We start from the raw sequence: 12,855 nt of genomic DNA, 5'->3' as shown, positions 1-12,855 counted from the left end.
CCAAGAATACATTGGGAAGATGACCCCAACTGACCGAGTGCTCAGTGAACACCTCAGGCAGCAGAAACCCAAGAAAAAAGAGGAGGGAGATGAGGAACCATCATGGAAGGACAGGCCCCTGCACGGTATGTACCACCGGCAGATAGAGGAGGTGGCTGATATCCAGAAATCCTACCAGTGGCTGGACAAAGCTGGACTGAAAGACAGCACAGAGGCACTAATCATGGCAGCACAAGAACAAGCTCTGAGCACAAGATTCATAGAGGCTGGGGTCTATCACACCAGGCAAGACCCCAGGTGCAGGATGTATAAAGATACCCCAGAGACAATCCAGCACATAACAGCAGGGTGCAAGATGCTAGCAGGCAGGGCATACATGGAACGCCATAACCAAGTGGCCGGCATAGTGTACAGGAACATCTGTGCCGAGTATAACCTGGAAGTCCCAAGGTCAAAATGGGAGACGCCCCCAAGGGTGGTGGAGAATGACCGAGCTAAGATCCTGTGGGACTTCCAGATAAAGACGGACAAATGGTGGTGGCTAACCAACCGGACATAGTGGTGGTAGACAAACAGAAGAAGACGGCTGTAGTGATCGATGTAGAGGTTCCGAATGACAGCAACATCAGGAAGAAGGAACACGAGAAGCTGGAGAAATACCAAGGACTCAGAGAAGAGCTCGAGAGGATGTGGAGGGTGAAGGTAACGGTGGTCCCCGTGGTAATCGGAGCACTAGGTGCAGTGACTCCCAAGCTAGGCGAGTGGCTCCAGCAGATCCCGGGAACAACATCGGAGATCTCTGTCCAGAAGAGCGCAGTCCTAGGAACAGCTAAGATACTGCGCAGGACCCTCAAGCTCCCAGGCCTCTGGTAGAGGACCCGAGCTTGAAGGATAAGCTCGGGTCCTCTACCGCAGGGGCGTGCTGGGTGTTTTTATATATATATATAGATAGATATATATCTATCTATATATATATATAGATATAGATATACACATATATATAGATATGTGTCTATGTATATATGTATATTAGTCAGAGTTATTGGTTTCTTGCTACATGCAGTAATATGAAAGCTATGCCTACCACACTGTCGCTCACAGACGGGCAGTTTTTATTTTGAGTGTGAAGTGGCAGGTTAAGAATGAACACTTTGAGTGCTCAGCTGATTAGGACGGTGCTAGATAAGTACCAGACCATTTATTTATACTGCAGCAGGTGGCTACAAAATTAGTCAGCAGCTATAACACACTTCCTGGACACATCTGATCAGTGCATTTGTTATTTCAGTGCACACTGAATGAAGGAGAACGCTGTTCCTCATCATAAGCGCTCTCCTATTCAGGGGTGCTTGCTTATAAGTGTGGTCAGCCTGATGAACCGTTGCTCTAACAACATAACATAACAGTGTTGAATTTCAAAGGATCTGTCACCATGCCATACTCTTCAGTGGGTATCTCTTTGAAGCCCATATCTGATGTATTGGATTTAAAACAATACCAGGAAAATATAGATTGTACAGCAGGTTTTAGAGACTGGCAGTTACTAAATCATAGTAAGTCAGAGTTTTTGGGAAGCATGTTGAGAAATTTCTAGAATAATCCTAAAAATGTAAACTTAATCAATGTTTTAGAATGAGGATTAAAGAAAGACGAATAAAACAACACAGAGTTTAAAAATGTGAGAAGGACAGAGAACAAAAATCCAAAACAAAAATGTGCACATAGAGACCAACATCTTCAAAAATATAGACAGAAGATACAGAAAACCGAATGTTTACACTCAGATGCCAAAATAGGTGAAATTCCTGAAAAGGCACCGTGTTTTTGTGCACAGGACAATCAGCATGAACGAGCTGGATAGCTGATGCAGCAAGTGGATGACAATCATATGTCAGGACACGCACAGCTGCTTTCACAAAGAAGCATTTGCCGTCCCCAAATATAAACTTTTGATGAGTAGCGGTTTACAAGCTTCTCAGGAAATAACAGCATGAGGTGTTAATATGCATGAGGTGGCATCAAAGGTGGTACATGTCTGTGCCTATAAAAAGCAACAGCTGGACCTGACTTAAATTCAGTCTCCGCCCCCTGTGTAGTAATCACCTCGCGTAGCCAAACACCACTCTTAGTGCTCCTGACACACTTGCACAACAGGGGTGTCTGCAGTCTTTGCTAGATGTCTTTCATTATGTTAAATAAGACACCGATCAGATTACAACAGTTGTGAATGATTTAACAATTTCTGTGTTGGGGGGATGTGATACCCTGTGTGAGGGACCCAAACTGTTCCACACAGAACCAGTTGATGGTAAATGGACTAGTTCCCTTATAGCGCTTTTCTACTCCAAGCACTCAAAGCACCTTACACAACTTGCCTCATTTACCCATTCACAACCGTTCACCCAAGCACCTTTTGTTTCTAAGTGCTTCCTATTCACACACATTCATGAATGCATCGGAGAGCAATTTGGAGTTAGTATCTTGCCCAAGGATTTCAGGCAAGCAGACTGGAGCAGTAGATACTTGGAATTACTAGCTAGGAAACTACACTGGAAATACCCAACACACAGGACTGACAACTGGAAGGAGATCTGGACAAATAAAGGGCAGATGTACCAAAGAACATGGGTGAAGCAAATCAGACTAACGAAACAGAGGAAGTAAAACTGAACACGGCGCACACCAGACAAGAAACCAATACAAAAACAGGAACCAAACAAACACAAAGACAGAGACCCAGACTCAAGACAACCACAGAAATGTGACTGAGAAAATTTAAAAAATGTCAACAACAGAACAGCGATAACATATTTAATTTAACACAATGTGAACCATCATGCAGCCTGTTTCAGTTGCTCCTGTTTTTTCTCCATACTTTAAACTGTTTCTTCCTTTTTGTTTAGTCTTTTACTTGTTATTGCAGAGTTTTAGTTTGTTTTAAATATTTTTCTGTCAAACATGTCGTTTGAGTGTTTTTGTTATCCTCATCACCATGGACTTGTTGCTTTCATTGAGGCATGCGATCGTAGTGCAGCAGCTACACACTGCACGGTTTGTTTACTCCATGGATCAGTTGAACGGCCTGATTCCGGCTCACCCACAGACATACCAGCTGAAATCTGGAGGAAAGGACACAGTGAATGTAGAGGTGGGGGACAGAGGGAGATGGTGAGACAGCAGGGGCTTAAAGGGGAAGGAGGCATAAGCCGTGTCTCCGTCTATTATGTTGGGGATTTTTTATGATACATATACTCTGAAATCATATATATATGTACACTATAGTGGAGCGTTTATATATTGGAATTGTAAATATTAAGCAGTGACCCATATGCTATAATAGTTTACATTATAGCATATGTTTTAAAATGAATTATTAGGACTGATGCGTAGCTTTGACAGTTTTGTGGCCAATTTTGACAGGCTTCTGATATATGGTTGGTAGAAATGAGCCAATTTGAAGATGCACCTGGTAATTATTTTTGATGTAGGAATTGACAGGTAAGTGTCTGCAGTTGTAGAAACCCCTAATTAGTCAAATCTATAGCTTATGTTTGGCAAAAAAAACCAACTTACTGCTAAGTCATAAAAATGTCAGGTAGGATTAATCATTTTTACTGTAACGCTGGCATAACAGCCATTATTACTGACCTTATGAGCTGACCTCAGCCTGTCAAAATGAGCCATAAAAATGATGCATGACAAGTTCTGGGACAAATGCCCAGAAAGTTAGGCAAAGCAAGTGTTGAATATGTAAATTGATACATACATAATGGAAGGAGGAGTTGAAGACTCACCCATAAAAAATGATTCAGAAATGCACTCACCAGTATTTGTGTGTGTGTGTGTCTCTGTGTGTGTGTGTCTTGCTGTTCCATATATTGTGATGTTCTGTTTTGCTGTTTCTGTGACTCTGTTCAATAAACTCTCTTTCATCAGCTCTGCTCTTTTCCAGAGGACTTTTTCAATGCTTTGATTTCAATTGGATTTAAAAAGATGAACAAGTAATTGTCTGGATAAAGTTCATCATACAGGCTTTAAAATTGCAACCCACCAGTTATAATGGGTCACTAGCAAATAAGATGGATAAGCTAACAGTGTTAGCTCAGAGTCAGAGGAAGTATTGGGAGTGTAGCTTCATATGCTTTACTGAATCATGGATCCACCAGAATATTCCTGATTAAGGGTCCACACTGTTCGGGCCAATAGGAACAGCTCTGGGCGCTCATGTATGTACCGGCTCACTCCCGGTGGCCGATTGGCGGGGCCTGGGGCCTGTGGCCCGGCTGGGCCCCTTCCGGGGGGAGGGGTGCCCTCTGGGGCCTCTGGTCTCTGGCCCTGACGCCCGGTCCTCTCTGGCACAGCTGGCTGCCGGCAGAGCCCGCGGGCACGTCACTGCAACCCCCTCTGGCCTCTGCTCCGTGGCTGCTGGGTGACCTCTCATTTGGGGCTCTCCTCAGCTCTTCCCAGGAGGGTGGCATGGTTACCCCCCGGTGGTCCTCCTTGGGTCCTCGTATTATGGGGCCTCTGGATGTCTGGGGCCTGGATCTCCTCCATACCTGCTTCATGCCCTGGGGGACGGGGATATGGCTCCCCACACTCCCTAGCAGATCATTACATGGTAAATGGTAAATGGCCTGTATTTGTATAGCGCTTTACACAACCAGTCATCCACCCATTCATACACACATTCACACACTGGTGATGGCAAGCTACATTGTAGCCACAGCTGCCCTGGGGTGCACTGACAGAGGCGAGGCTGCTGGACACTGGCGCCACCGGGCCCTCTGACCACCACCAGTAGGCAACGGGTGAAGTGTCTTGCCCAAGGACACAACGACTGAGACTGTCCAAGCCGGGGCTCGAACCGGCAACCTTCTGGTTAGAAGGCGAACTCCCGACATTACATGGAGAAACCTTTTGAATACAAGCGTGCCGATCCACACAGGTGTACACACGGATTTTCACAGACACAAGCTACACCTTTCTTGGCTGCTACCTCAAAGCACATTGTGCGCTGTCGATCTTGCGTGCTGCACAATAACGTGTAATATTTAGTATCTACTGTTATCTACTGTTAGCTAGTTTATTGTGATGGTGTTGTATTTACTGTGTTGTTCTGTTTAGTTTGTTTTCTCGTCTGTTTTTTCTTATCCCCATACAGGTAATCCAGGTGTTTTGTTTGTTTTTCTTTCTTTCTTTTTTCTTTTTTTTCTCTCGTCCCCCCTTTCTCACCATCTCTTCTCCCCTCTATTTTTCTTTCTCTCCCTCTCTTTCTCTCCCTTTTTCTCCCTGTCCTATCCCCCAGTCATGTCTGTCCTGTCTGTAACAACCGAAAAATCAAATAAATACATAATTATAATAAAGGTCAATCAAATGGACCAATATGGCAAGGCCATGATGATCCAATTGGTAAAGTAAATCCGCTAGGCATCTTTCTTGGCCTTTAGACAACAATTCTGATGGCTAAAGATCCAAACGGGACAGACAAAAGAAAAAAAAAAAAAAAAAAAAAAAGGAACAGCTCTGCGAGCAGTAAGCAGAGAGGAGGGGGGCTCGCTGCCGTTGTTAACAACCCGCGGTGTAACCCTGCTCATATCCTAATCAAAGAGCAGATTTGTTGCCTGGACATTGAACTTTATGCTGTTTGACTCAGGCCATATTATTTGCCCAGGGAATTTAGACACATGATCTTGATGGTTGTCTATATTCCTCCCTGTGCTAACCCCCACAGCTTCATGTGACATTATTCACTCTGCCCTAGACTGTTTACAGATTCAGCAGCTGACTGCCTTCCTCACTGCCAAAAATAGGGCCGTCAGAGCGGGCAATAGAGATTAGAACAGTTCAGGGATTCTGGTTGGGAACAAACAGAGAGAATAAGGACAATGACAGGAGGAAGTTGGGGCGGAGACTCCAGCAGAACAGCATAAGAGTGGTCTGGAGTGGTATGAAGACCATGACTGGATTCAGACCATCCAACAGCAGAGGAGATGGGGGTGATGAGGAAAGAGCCTCATGAGCAATAATTGCAGTGCTCAATTTGTTCTGCAACAGAGAACACTGCAATTATTGCTCATCCCCTACTGACTTAGCTGTAGTCAGCCTGCGATCCACAGACATGACGCTTTCTATCCCTGTTTGTCCACACTGCACCATAGCCTCCCGTGAAAGTCCTGACACCCCTCGCCCATCTCTCATTTTCCCTCATCACCAAGTTCAGAGACAAATGAAAACACTCCACTCAGGAAAGTTTGCAGGACCAGACGGGGTGAGTCTCTGTGTCCTCAAAGCCTGTGACCCCAGCTTTGTGGAATCTTCATAAACTCTTCATGATGAGCCTGCGTAGGGCCCCAGTGCTGTGGAAAGCATCATAAAGACATGCTGTGGAAGAGAGACAGAGATTAATAAAAAGTATGATTCAGTCAAGTTCATGTCTGTGCATACCTGTTGTTTTTCCTGTTTTACTTTGATAGTCTCTGTCCTGTGTGTAGTGTATTCTGCTTTGCTTCCTTGTCTCGTCATGTCTGATTACTCCCAGCTGTGCTGTCCTTCTGTGTCTCATTCCCTCGTTATCTCTCTGTATTTAGGCCTTGTGTTTGCGTCAGTTAGTTGCTGGTTTGTCTGCCGTCATTCTGTTTTCTCTCCGTGGCTCCCTGCATCTCTGTTTGCCACGCCAGACGTGACAAGGGCTGAGTGTACCTCAGGAACTCCCACTCCTCCTTTCTTTATGGCAAGAAGCTCTTCAGAATAAGTTCCTGTTCGTGAGCAGCTGCCTCTTCTTTGTTCAGGTGGATTGTTTTTCGGGGGCTGTGGTGTGTTTGTGACTGTGTTCCCGACTCTCAGGTCCTGATGGACTTCGCAAGCTGGGGAATCAGGGAAAATGATCAGTAGTGGGAGAAAGGGAATGAGAGGAAAATGATCAGTTATGCTGCAGCTGGGAATCTTATCAAATACCTTGATGGAAGGTTAAATGGGCATGGGTCCCTTTAATGGCAAGGAATCACATTAAATCAGATATCTGGAGGAAGCACAAGAATTCATTAGATGGTTATCTCTTTCAGGCTTTATTTGTTATTCAGCACATTTGTGCCGTTTTGTTCTGCTTACTATTTTATGTTAGAACCATGGTTCCCAAAGTGGATTGCTGTGAAGATAGAACCAAGCTGCTGAGAGACTTTTTACTTTGCACTGCTGCCTCACAGCAATCCTGGCTCATAGGTGTGCAGGTTAGTTTAGTTTCTCTCTGCTCCAGATTGTGTTTTCTGCAGGCACTTGCCTTCCATGTTGGTGGAGCTTCGGGGTTTCCTGCTCCTCAGTCAGACACACTTTAGCTCCTTCATCAGGGTCAGTATAAAGGGCTGAGCCAAAGCTTCCAGTCTCAGCCAGACAGCCTGCCTCTCATGAGTGGTAACAGATCATACCTGTTCTCTCTGGGCATGTGTGTATTCCTGCTCTTTTCTGTTTTTCTTTTGTTTCCAGTGTGCCTCCTGCTGACTAAAGATTATCATCGGTTCATACTGCCAAGATAAACAAGTTCTCATTCCCAAACAACCCGGATCACTTAGTGCCAATATTCACCTGGATTCCAACTTCTCCCCTCTGGAAGTTTCTGTGTATTTCTCAAGTATCCAATTTATTCTGACCATGTTTGCTGTCATGCCTGAACCCAGATCTAACTCTTCTTTCCTCTCTGCAGTGAACTCCTTTTTTCCCTTGGACCTGCAAGGAAAAAACCCCCTGAGTGACCTACCTTTATTAATCTGCCCCTGCTCAAGCTAAATAAAGATTGTGAAACATTTACCCTGTGTCTTGCTTGGCTCTACGCCACCATCTGGGACCTTTCTATGGAAAGTTCTCATTATGTCTGCATGGATTCACTCTGGGTACTGCAGCTTCCTTCCACAGTCCAAAGTCATGCAGTTAGTGGGGTTAGGTTAACACACCCATAGTTGTGAATCTGAGCACAAATATTCGTCTGTTTCTGTGTTAACGCTGTATTTACATGCAACAGCAGCCTGACTGTCGCTCAGAGACAGAGTTTGGATATCATCGATGACCTGAAGGTAATCCAATGAAGCTGAGCTGTTGAGTTGATGGGCTGACGGATGAGAGGGCCATGGGAAGCATTTAAAGATTATTCTGTTACTCTTATCTGATAAGATGAATTATAGTCCTCCATGATGGGTGTCGACTGGTGTTTACACAAAAACCAGAACAAACGTTGGGGTCATATATAGACAGAACAGGAAGGGGAAGTGTGGTCCGACTTCTGAAATACTTTTGCAAAATAGTGTTGGTATTTAAATGATGTTGATCTGTAATACTTTGTGTCATGGCCCTAAGAAGAATAACAGCACTTTCAATCTGAAAGTTTTTTTTTTCCATTTGCCAATAAGTTCAATAATTGAATAGAATAGAATTCAACTTTATTGTCATTGCACATGTCACAGGTACAGGGCAACGAAATGCAGTTTGCATCCATCCAGAAGTGCTTTAGCCGTGATATAGATATATTACAATATATATTAGCAATAATATAGATATGTAAGTATATTACAGAAATGGGTCTATTATGGTATGTTATAATGTACACGGTATGAAGTATGTTATGAATATTCTATAACTATAAGTATGTACAGGCTGTAGTGAGTACAGGGTATGAACAGGATATAAATATGAAATTAAAAAAAAAACTATACAGAAACATGAGATATACAGCTATACAGAAATGTGAACTATGCAAGTTATAAACAGTTGTAGGATTAAAAATTATTGTATGTACAGAATGATTATTTACACAGAACTATACAGTAGTGCAGTTAAGATAAGTGAGATATGTGGATAATTTCTACAGAGGCTATATAAAGTGCTAGTGGTTGTGAGTGGTGGTTCAGTCCATGTTATTATTGTGTGTTTGAGGGTACGGTTGTCCATTGTGTGTGTGTGTAGGTGGTTGTGGGTGTGTGTATGTTCAGTCCATGAGTTTAACGTGGGTCAGATGTCAGGAGGCAGAGTTCAGGAGTCTGACAGCTGTAGGAAAGAAGCTGTTCCGGTACCTGGTGTGTTCACACCGAACGCGATAGAGGCGGCCAGAGCGTCAGGTTTACATGTAAAGTCAATGGAAAAGCGCGATGACACGCAATTGCGCGTCTGGCGAAAATTCGGAAGCAGATTTGCGTTACGAAAACGCCAAAACTCGTGAAACGCGCGTCAGTGTACCGCGTCTGGCGCGTTGGACTCGCGAAAAAAATCACGCGCGTCAGTTTTTGTGTTGCATTTTGTGCATACGCGTATTTCGCCTCTACCGCTCGAGTTGGAAAAATCTGAACCCCAGCGTCAAATCGCGCCGCAACAACCAATCAGGAGCCTGGTGACGTGGCTGTAACTAGGTCAAAGGGGCAGATCCAGCCAAAGCCCTTCATTCTTCAATGGAGGGAAGGCTAATCAACGCCGTAGCAAACAACCCGGAGCTGTACGACACCAGCTGCTTTCTGTACCGAGACAGGAATATAAAGGACCGAGCTTGGAGGAAGAAATGTGAAGAGATCGGGCAACCTGGTAAGTTCATTCATTTCTCTTTTTACCTTTTTCACTGACCTGAGGAAGCCGCACAAAAGCTAGCAAGCCACCGCTATTTTCCCACTGATGTACAAATACCGTTCTGCTTTTATGCATGTTGTCATATAGGAATATATTTTGTTTATTAATAAACAGCACACAGTGGTCCCGCTCATCCGTCACTGCCTCGCTTTTTCGCTGATTTTTTTTTTTTTTTTTTTTTGCACAGTACAGCATTGCATTCTGCAGCCTGATTGACAAATCTCCTCTGTGCTGTGTCTCCTGCGCTTGTCAAATTTATCATGTTTTGTTTTGATAACCATCATGTCCAATAGATAAAACAGCACAAAAACACCCATAACTATGACCCTCATTCGGAAATAGACACCTGCACCGCGAGGGAAAAAGGCGCACGAAAGTGGCAGGCAGATGAAGACAAAACACGGCATAATTGTGTGGATGCCTCAGGCATCCACACTATTGAGTTCCTGTTTCTCTTTATTCTTTATCCTTTCTTTATTCCTGTTGCTTCCGTACGTTTTTTGGCACTTAACTACTCCCTCAGTTTTTATCCGATTTTCGCCATTCAAACTTTAAAAAATTCTGCTCTTTCTGCTTATGCATATATAAACTTATAATATCTTTTGGTTCTCATAACTTCTATACTTTTTGAGATATTGAATTTTTTATACAATATTTTTTGCCCATTTCTCCCACATTATCAGTGGCGTCACTGATTTTCCTTGCCGGTTTGAGCTGTGTTTTAGCTCAGTGAGATAAGCAGCTGTTCTCAGACTGGGAGGCCGGGGTTCAAATCCCGCTTATGGCAACATTTCTTTCAGTTAACAGTTAAACTTTTTTTAACTCTTTTCAACACAAATTTCTGCTTTTTCACCCCTTTTCAGCAAAATTTCCAGTTTTTTCACTACTTTTCAGCACAAATCCCAACTTATTCAGCTATTTTCAGCAAAAACATCTTTTCAGCAGAATTCTGAAAAGAGTTCTGCAGAACTCTTTTTAGAAGAAATTCTGCTGATTGAACTCTTCAGCAGAATTTTCACCTCTTTTCAGCCCAAATTCTGCTTATTCACCACTTCTGCTAAATTTTCAGCCTTTTCACCTTTTATTAGCACAAATCTCAGCTGTTTTCAGAAAAAACTCTTTTGAGCAGAAATTCTGCTGATTCACCTCTTTTCTGCAAAATTTTCAGCCTTTTCACCTCTTATCAGCACAATTCTCAGCAGCTTCTGCTAATTTCAGCAGAATTGTCAGTCTGTCCACCTCTTCTTTGTGAGAATGAGTTTGGGTCAGTCAGATGAGCAGCTGCCTTGAGCCCAGGAGGGCCAGGTTCGAATCCTGCTCCGGGCGACATGTTTTTTTTCACCACCATACAACTTTTTGCAACTTTTCATCTTTTTCAGCTTTTCAGCAGACAGCTTCAGCGTTAAGGCATCCACACAGCATTTTCGCAGGAAATGCAAATTTTTCTAGTAATACTTTTACGTGTTGCAATCTACAAAGGTTTGCACTTTGAGAATCAACTTGTGAGAACTGTGACTAATGTTCATGTGTGTGGGGAAAAAAGTGTATAAAGTGCATGGCGAGGGGCTAGTTATTCTGACAACCCCTGCTGCAATAAATGAGGGACCACTGTATATACTTTCTCTATGACTATTGTTTTCAACCTGTTAACATTTAATATTGTCTTGACAGAACCAACTGATTCTGCAGCAGAGCATCCCCTGTTGCTTCTCCTTGCTCCCCAGTCCCTGAGCTCCTGCTGCTGCACCCACAGGTATGCAATTGTAGCATCAGATGTACAGCAAGCACTGATAGCTTTTTACTCGGTGGGATTCCCTTGTGATCACCTTTACTAAATATCTACAACTAATCTGATTATATCCTGTTTTTTTTTTTTTTTTTTTTGTTTTTTTTCAATGTTGAAATTAAAATCTAGTAGCAGCCTTCTCATTTCTTTGTGTTTTGTGCTGTTTTACAGGCCCAGAGAGGAGGACAGCTCCGAGGCAGATGAGGGACTGGTCCCAGGACGGTCCATCGGCGGTGGAGCTGGCCATCCTGGTTTCCCTGAAGAGGCCACGCCAGTCTCCAACGGAGCATTTCCTCTTCAGCCTTGTTCCTGCTCTGGAGAGCAGCTGGGTCCTTTTTATTCCTGTCTCTCTGTAAATACTTATATTCTATATATTTATGTTTAATGTTTTTCTGTTTGAGAATTTTAATATTATTTCAAATAAATTTTTATAATGACTAATGTCTCAGTTCTACTACACAGCAAATGTTGGCACACGACTTGACACATGTAGAATTTATTTCATATTATACTAATGACAGAATATACTAATACAGTGGGATGCAAAAGTTTGGGCAACCTTGTTAATAGCCATTATTTTCCTGTATAAATCGTTGGTTGTTACAATAAAAAATGTCAGTTAAATATATCATACAGGAGACACACACAGTGATATTTGAGAAGTTAAAAGAAGTTTATTGGATTTACAAAAAGTGTGCAATAATTGTTTAAACAAAATCAAGCAGGTGCATAAATTTGGGCACCACAAAAAAAGAAATGGAATAAATATTTCGTGTATATCAATGTGTGCGTCTCCTATGTGATATATGGGGTGCCTTTGTCTGGACGTGCTTCCCATCCAGAGCTCCACAGCAGAGAGGGAAGTTCCAGCGCTCCTGGAATCCCTCTGTGATGGACCGCCAGTCTCCAGGTGAAGGCACAGCCATGAAGTCGTCCACTAGACAGTCCCAGATGGCCGTCGCTACCTGGGGGGTGATCTGGCACACTGTGGACACACCGACTCTGAAACTGAACGCGATGGTCCTGAAGGAGTCCCCGGTGGCAAGGAACCTGGACAAAATTGTTCAAAATTAGTATTATGTGTACTGCAGTTACAAAATACATTATTCAAATTCCAAAATACTTTTGTGATGTCAGATTTAAATTACAAAACATAAATCTTACATAAAACATTTTGTAATTATAAGGATAATTACATAACATATATTAGATATAATATAAAACAGTCAGTTGTGTTTTATTTTAACTTTACCATATCATAATTTGATTGGTAACAACTTTTACCCCTACAGTGAGCCAATCACTCATAATTCCTAGACATGTCAATCAGGTAGGAATGAAGTAAGACATTAATAGAAATAAAGAGTTGTATGTTGACATGTAGCCCTTTCCTTGCTTAAATCATTGTTAATATTTTTGAAAAATTAACCTGTGATAAGACATAGCATATCAAGATAGAATATGCTAGA

The 12,855-nt window shown here is 42.8% G+C and overlaps 1 protein-coding gene and 1 long non-coding RNA gene across 12 annotated transcripts in view; one reads left to right on the top strand and one right to left on the bottom strand.

Moving 5' to 3' along the window:
• The window catches only part of rasgrp3 (RAS guanyl releasing protein 3 (calcium and DAG-regulated)), a 562,943-nt gene that overhangs the window by 365,909 nt on the left and 184,179 nt on the right, over positions 1 to 12,855 (bottom strand). The gene's annotated exons all lie outside the window — the stretch shown is intronic.
• On the top strand, positions 6,619 to 7,800 carry LOC109202476 (uncharacterized). Of its 2 annotated transcripts, XR_002062407.1 has the most exons (3): positions 6,619 to 6,788; positions 7,121 to 7,226; positions 7,480 to 7,800. It is a non-coding gene; the product is annotated as an uncharacterized LOC109202476 (long non-coding RNA). The 2 variants fall into 2 exon arrangements; XR_002062406.1 differs by lacking the exon at positions 7,121 to 7,226.

The sequence above is a fragment of the Oreochromis niloticus genome, linkage group LG13 (genome assembly GCF_001858045.2).
Source record: "Oreochromis niloticus isolate F11D_XX linkage group LG13, O_niloticus_UMD_NMBU, whole genome shotgun sequence".
Taxonomy (NCBI): Eukaryota; Metazoa; Chordata; class Actinopteri; order Cichliformes; family Cichlidae; genus Oreochromis; species Oreochromis niloticus.
Note: the sequence above shows the minus strand (reverse complement) of the source record. Positions and strands in the feature narration are given on the sequence as shown.